We start from the raw sequence: 7,682 nt of genomic DNA, 5'->3' as shown, positions 1-7,682 counted from the left end.
ATTTTCTCTGATGTGTCTAATCTGCTATTACTATCTTTCTTCTTTGGATATTTTTACATCTTCCATTTTTCTCATTATAATTCTATTTCCCTCTACCTTTGTGAACATATGGAGCATATTTAGAAGAGCCATCTTAACATTATCTTTTAATTGCATTGCCTCAGCTTTTTATGGGTTTTCTATTGAGTTTTTTTTTCCCCTCTAAGTTATTGATCATGTATTCTCCTTTGCATACCTATTAATTTCTTTATTAAATAAATTACATTGTATATAGTAGGATTCTGATTGCTATCAGGTGAAAACACAAAATAATCATGGTCCTGTTATGCTCCAGAATTTAATCATTCTGTTGCTTCTTGGTGATTCTTTCTTAAGTCTTGACTAGTTTTCTCTTGTGAATGTACAGATCAGTACTTATATGCATAGACCCAAGAAAACCCTTACACAGATCTCCAGGGCTCTCTCTGTGTACAGTTCCAGCATCTGATACACTGACATGAAACTCCAGCCACTTGGCTTCCCCAAACATCATTCTCTGTCTCTTCAATTCTTGAAGATTGCCAGGTTCTATTTGTGTTCCCCAGGCTGGAAACTTCCTCTAGGCAGTAAAGTGGGACTATTGAATGAGTCACCCCTTTATCACTGACCACAGTGTTATATTGGCTGTTGTCCAATATCCAAAAACCACTGTTTTACATTTTTTGTTGGATATCAAAAAACTGAGTTTCAGCTACATTAATAAATATAAACCAGAGATGAATAAAATATAGTGAGACTTTCTGTTTCCCCTTTGGAGAGGAGAAAAAGAATGTCTCTGGTTATGCAAAGTATACTTATTCCAGATTAGGTAGGAGCATATTGTTGTTATTGATTTTATCTGGAAGATATATATGGATAAAAGATGTAGTTATAGATACTGAGTTGAAATAAGGTTAAAATATGCAGGCCATGTAGACGCACACACACACACACACACACACACACACACACACCACATACAGACTATATTTCCACTTGTAAAGCCTAGTTTTCAAAGAGAAAGCCATCAATAAATTCACAGCTTCCTCCCAAACTAGAGAATTTTCCTTAAGGGCTTACGTTTGAAGTATTAGAATATTTGGTGTCATTGGATTTCACCTTTTCACTTGGGAATTTTTAAATATCTTTCTTTTAAGATCATAGAAACAAATCTCCAGAAACCACTAAAACCAATACAATTTGGAGGCCATTAAATTAACAGTTAAAATTCTTCATCTAAAGAAAACAAACCTGAACAGTTTTATTTGTAATCCAAGTTTCCAGAGAGCAAATGATTCATTATTAAACAAAAATCTTCAAAGAATGGAAAGGTAGGAATTTATCTCTCATTTTATGAAATTAAATAATTTCACAATAACACTAGGCATGAATAGTATGATAAATGGAAATTATAGATCTCTTTTATTCATGAATAGAGATGAAGAATCTCAAAAATTATTAAACACAAACCAATATTATATATAAAAGATGATATATCATGATAAAATCAGCTTTATGCCAGAAATGCAAGGATATTTCAATAGTAGAAAAAAACAAATCATTCACTACATTAACATTGCAGTATTATTAACTCAAAAGATCCAAAACCAGAGATATAATAAAATTAGAACTTAGTATTGAAAGCTTAATAACAAAAACAAAACCAAAATTCAACTACCTGCCACCTTGGAAAGCAGGAAAGGTAGGAAGGAAGGAAGGAAGGAAGGAAGGGGAAGGAAGGAAGGAAGGAAGGAAGGGAGGAAGACTTATTTATCTCTTGGATCCAAGGGAAAGTTTTAAAAGTTACAAACTATGAAAAAGAAGCATTAAAATATTATATATCTGAACAATAATGTGATCAAAGCTCTAGTTAGAGGTAAAGTAATACTTCTAAGTTGCTTTTTTATTAATGAGGAAAAGGTAAAATGAATAAATCCTGTGTTAAGTACAAGAAATCAGAAGGGGAATAATAAGAAACCTAATAGAGAAAAAATATACATAATGATTAAAATAAAAATAAAATACAGTTCTTATATTTTAAAAAAAGGAAAAAGTACAAATCTAGGGATTTAAAAATCATTACACATTAATAAATATAAAATCATTATTCTTTAAAACCTTTTCTTTTTTTGACTAGTAACCCTGCATTTTATAATTTTCTGTATTTTGTAGTTCTGTCTTTTCACAGTAGTTCACAAATACAAACAACTATAGTGACTTTTATTAATCTATTCCTATTATTTATTTCTAAATATTTACTCTTCCAACCTTGAATATTTATTATATTCCATTTCAGTAACCAGTGGCCATACTGCCCTCTAATTCCACCCATCAGCAAATCCATTTCTTGTATATACTATCACATGTTACTCCATTTGACTTTCTGCTTTACAAATCAGGTCTATCTTCGAAGTCAGTCTTTGAAGCAGACTGGTTAAAGCCTGTGCTTTAGGATGAGACTGATCTTAGCTCAGACTTTGGTTCCTCCAATCATGACCATCTTGAGCAAGTCACTTCATATCTTTAAGACTTAGTTTTCTGACAGTTTAAGTGGAGGTGCTAATACTTATCAACCAAACTTGTAATTAGATCTAAATGCAGCACACAAGAGTACCTACCATAGAGCTTGACTTACAGTAAATTGTGATTAAAGTTTTTCTTATCTTTACCTTATCTATCTTGATTATCTTTTTTTTTTTTTTTGATGCTACTACTTTGATTCCTTATTCACATTTTTTCTATGAAACAAGTACTTGTACTATTAGTCCCTCTCTTCTGAACAGGCCTATATCATCTCTCAACTATCTAATGTGTCCTTTTAATCTAACCTTCCTACCTCCTACAGTATCCCCCTTTAAAATAGCACGTTGATTTACTTGTTTGACAAACCAGGCCACAGATCAGTATTCAGAATTAATGCAATATATCATCAAGCATGATTAGGCATTTTTAAACAAAAATGTATTCAGTCTTCAGTTTGCTTGTAAAGAGATTGGAGTCATTGGATGACAAATTACATTGGTGGAGGTAATGATCAGAGAAATAAAGAGAATAAGGTTTACAGTCAAATATATTTTGATTCTAATATGAGCATAACCAAATCAACTTATTTTACTTCTGTGATCCTCAGGTTTTTCTTTTAGAAAGAAAGGAAATAGGAACACTTGTGTCTCTCAGTCAGGTAAGTGTCTGTAAGCATCCAACTTCGGCTTAGGTCATGATCTCACAGTTAGTGAGTTCCAGCCCTGCATTGGGCTCTGTGCTGACAGCTCAGAGCCTGGAGCCTGCTTCGGATTCTGTGTCTCCCTCTCTCTCTGCCCCTCCCCTGCTCTCACTCTGTCTCTATCTCTCAAAAATGAATAAGTGTTAAAAAGGAAAAAAAAGGTAATAACATTTATCTTTCGAACGTATTGGGAGGACTAAATAAGTTAATGTATGCCAAGCATGATTATAATTCCAATAACAAAGACAAAGTACTTTGATCCCCTTTATATTTATGAATAGAAGAGCCATGTGTTATTTATTCATTTCTCACTCTTCCCACCAAGAGTTCACCTGGAACTACTATGTGCCAGACCTTATAATGAGGCTCTTGGAATTTAGTAGTGAGTAATTACTGTTTCAAAGAGTTTACAGTGTACTAGTGAGGCGAAGGAGACAAGTAACTAGGCTTTTACAATTTAAACATTCCTTAAGTACCTTTTGCCTGCCTATTTAAGCAAGTATGGTAATAGAAATAGGCAAGCCTACATATAATTTTAAGTTTTCTATTCGATGCATGGAAAAAGTAAACTAAAAATTAATTTTTAGGTATTTGATTAAACATATCCTAAATAATCCTTTAAGATGTAATCAATATAAAAATGATTAATATTTTACATTTTTCTTTTAGTACTATGTCTATGTTTATTTTATATTTATATCCTATATTGATTCTCACTAGCCACATTTCAAATGCCCAGTAGTCACATATAGCCAGTGGCTACAATATCAGACAACACTGTTCTAGAAAATACCAGAATATATGAGATATGCCTCTGGCCTTTAACAAGTTTACAATATTGTAGAAAAAAATTAAGAGATCTACTTCAATGGCTATGATACCAGGTATGCAATATGTTGTATCAGTGGTACAAACCAAATCAAGTTATTATTTGTATATGTCCATCTAAAATCAGTAATTTCTGGATGATGATAATAATGATAATAAACACTACTTTAGCACTTACTATGTGCATGTAAGTATGGTGTTACATGCTATTATCCTCACGAGAGCCCTATGATATATACTGATTTTACAGAAGAGAGAACTGAAGGCCATGGAGGTTAGGTATGTTGACAAAGTCACAAAGATAGAAGTAGGAGAGCCAACAGTTTAACTTCATCATTCTTATTCCTGAGTCAATATGCTTAATTGAGATAGTTTGGCTTCAAATTGTACACCTGGAACTAACTTAACACTGTATTTTAATTATACTTGAATTAAAACAAAAACAAACAAAAAAAAACACCTATACAAACCAATTAGAAAATACAAACCAAGTACCTTACACTACTAACTAAAGAATTTAAGAATTTAATTGTTGTGTTTTTAAAGATGGCTTGTAAACTACCATAGCACATAGAGTGGTATAGGTATCCATACGGATTGAGTTCTATTGAAAGTAACAGAAACTCCACCCAAACAATGGTTTAACCAATAACAAGATGATTTTTAATATAACAAAAAAATCCAGAGGACAACAGGACCAGAGCTGATATAAGGTGGCTTAGAGATGCCCGTAGAAATCCAGGTTTCTTACATATTTCTTCATTGTTAACCTTAATTTTTGGTGTTTATCCTTGTGGTTTGAAGATGGCTCCTGGATCTCAAAGTATGCTTCTGGGTGCTATACATGTGAAGGGAGAACAACAGAGTGAAACAGAAACAAGAATTAGGCCAAGAGAATTGGCTCATTCAACAGATTTCCCTGAAGCTACATAGTATGAATTCTGCTTATATTTCTGTCCAGAAATCTGTCACAATGGACACTTGCAGTTGTAAGGAAAACAAGAAGGTGGTTGTTTCCCCCACTGGTTACACTGCTTCCCTATCCAAGTGGAAAAGAAGGAAAGAAAAAAATATTGGGGGAAGACAACTCTAGTAATATATCTATACAATAATTCTATATTCAATAAACTTACCCTCTATTAACTTTTATCAACCATTTGTGAGAGTGTGCGGTTATCTGCACTAGCTGTTTTATTGTTCTTTTTAAATTGTGACCCGTAGTATATAATGATTTTACTTTGCAACAGTTTTTATTTTATTTTCAAAGAATGATATCACTGATTAAATTAATTAAGAGGCTGTAACTGAAGAGAAAATTTAGATCTTAAACACTGTAAACCCTGAGTGTGCCTGGGTTGTCCTATTGGCAGCTAAACACGAGGGTGAAAATAAGAAAAATCTGTGTTTGGCAATTAATAATTTAACATTTGACCTGAACCATTTGTACAAAAGAAGCAGTAATTATCATTAGAGCCAACCTGACAAGGAGTTAGTTTATCAAACACTTATTTCCCATCTATCCACATTATTTTTTTTTCAAATTTTTACTTAAATTCTAGTTAGTTAACATATAGTGTAATATTGGTTTCGGGAATAGAATTTGGTGATTCATCACTTACATATAACACTCAGGGCTCAACACAAGAAGTGCCCTCCTTAATACCCATCACTTTTCTAGCCCATTGCCCACCCACCTCCCCTCTATCAAACCTCAGTTTGTTCTCTAGAGTTAAAAATGTGTTATGGTTTGCCTCCCTCTCTGTTTTTATCTTATTTTATTTTTCCTTGCTTTGTCTTATCTTCATCTGTTTTGTTTCTTAAATTTCACACATGAGTGAAATCATATGATATTTGTCTTTCTCTGACTTGTTTCACTTAGCATAATACACTCTAGCTCCATCCATGTTGTTGCAAATGGCAAGATTTCATTCATTTTGATGGCTGAGTAATACTCCATTGTATGGTATATATATATATACCATATCTTCTTTATCCATTCATCATTCGATGGACATCTCAGCTCTTTCCACAATTTAGCTATTGTTGATAATGCTCCTATAAACATTGCGGTGCAAGTGCCCCTTTGAATCAGTATTTTTGTATCCTTTAGGTAAATATCTAGTAGCACAATTGCTGGGTTGTAGGGTGGTTTTTTTTTTTTTAATGTTTATTTATTTTTGGGAGAGAGACAAAGAGAGAGAGAGCGAGCATGAGCGGGGGAGGGGCAGACAGAGAGGGAGACACAGAATCAGAAGCGGGCTCCAGGCTCCAAGCTGTTAGCAGAGAGCCTGACGTGGGCTCCAACTCACGGACTGGACTGTGAGATCATGAGCTGAGCCAAAGTCGGACGTTCAACGGACTGAGACACCCAGGCGCCCCTGGGTACTTTATTTTTAACTTTGTGAGGAAACTCCAAACTGTTTTCTAGAGTGTCTGTACTAGTTTGCATTCCCACCAACAGTGTACGAGTGTCCCCCTTTATCTGCATCCTTGCTAACATGTAATATTTTCTGTGTTGTTAATTTTAGCCATTCTGACAGATGTGAGATGGTATCTCATCATAGTTTTGATTTGTATTTCCCTGTTGGTAAATGATGTTGAGCATCTTTTCATGTGTCTGTTAGCCATCTGGATGTCTTCTTTGGGAAAATATCTGTTCATGTCTTCTGCCCATTTCTTCACTGGATCATTTGGTTTTTGGGTGTTGACTTTGGTAAGTTCTTTACTGATTTGGGATGCTAACTCTTTATCAGATACGTCATTTGCAAACTTCTTTTCCCATTCTGTAGGCTGCCTTTTAGTTTTGTTGATTGTTTCCTTCACTGTGCAGAAGGTTTTTATCTTGATGAAGTCCTAATAGGTCATTTTGCTTATGTTTTCCTTGCCTCCAGAGACATGTCTAGTAAGAAGTTGCTATGGCTGAGGTCCATCTATCCGAATTAAGTCATTTTTCCTGAAATTATACTTTAGGTCCACCTGCTGTTTATATTTTGACAACCAGTTTTTCTTCAGACTTTATATCTCCCTGCCCAACATAAGAATTAATGCAGTGATGAGATTCACTTCAATATCATGGAGCTGGCCATGTTTCATGACTCCATTTTCAGGAGGCTTATATTGAAAAAGTATGAGCACTTGAATGTAATAGACTAAAAAACGACTTTTACAGGTAGGGATAGATATCTGTTACAGATAAACAAACATAGCTATGTTGATGATTTGGCTCCCATTGTTTCCTAAACTTTCAACCTCATCAGAGAAAGCAAGGTATTAAAAACATTATTTAATACAGCTAGAAGACTATTATGTTATTAGCTAATAATATTTATCAAATAATTATTGACCAGTACTGATATAATTTGGAAAGCCTTGTTTCCCATTATTTTGAAAAAAAGTTTATACATTCTTATAGGATGATAGAATAGAAGCAGAAAGTAAATTTCTTTCCTAGTTGCATCTTGTGAGGATTCTTAATTAACATGAGTAATTGCTCTCTTCCTCAAGATCAACCCTACCAGAATACGAAGACAGAATAGAAAGACCAGAAACTTATGAAATAAAGAAGAAAACAGTGAACAACTGTTGAGGAGAGAGTGTGCTACTTAAAATGATG

The sequence above is a fragment of the Leopardus geoffroyi genome, chromosome B1 (genome assembly GCF_018350155.1).
Source record: "Leopardus geoffroyi isolate Oge1 chromosome B1, O.geoffroyi_Oge1_pat1.0, whole genome shotgun sequence".
NCBI classification, from domain to species: Eukaryota; Metazoa; Chordata; class Mammalia; order Carnivora; family Felidae; genus Leopardus; species Leopardus geoffroyi.
Note: the sequence above shows the minus strand (reverse complement) of the source record.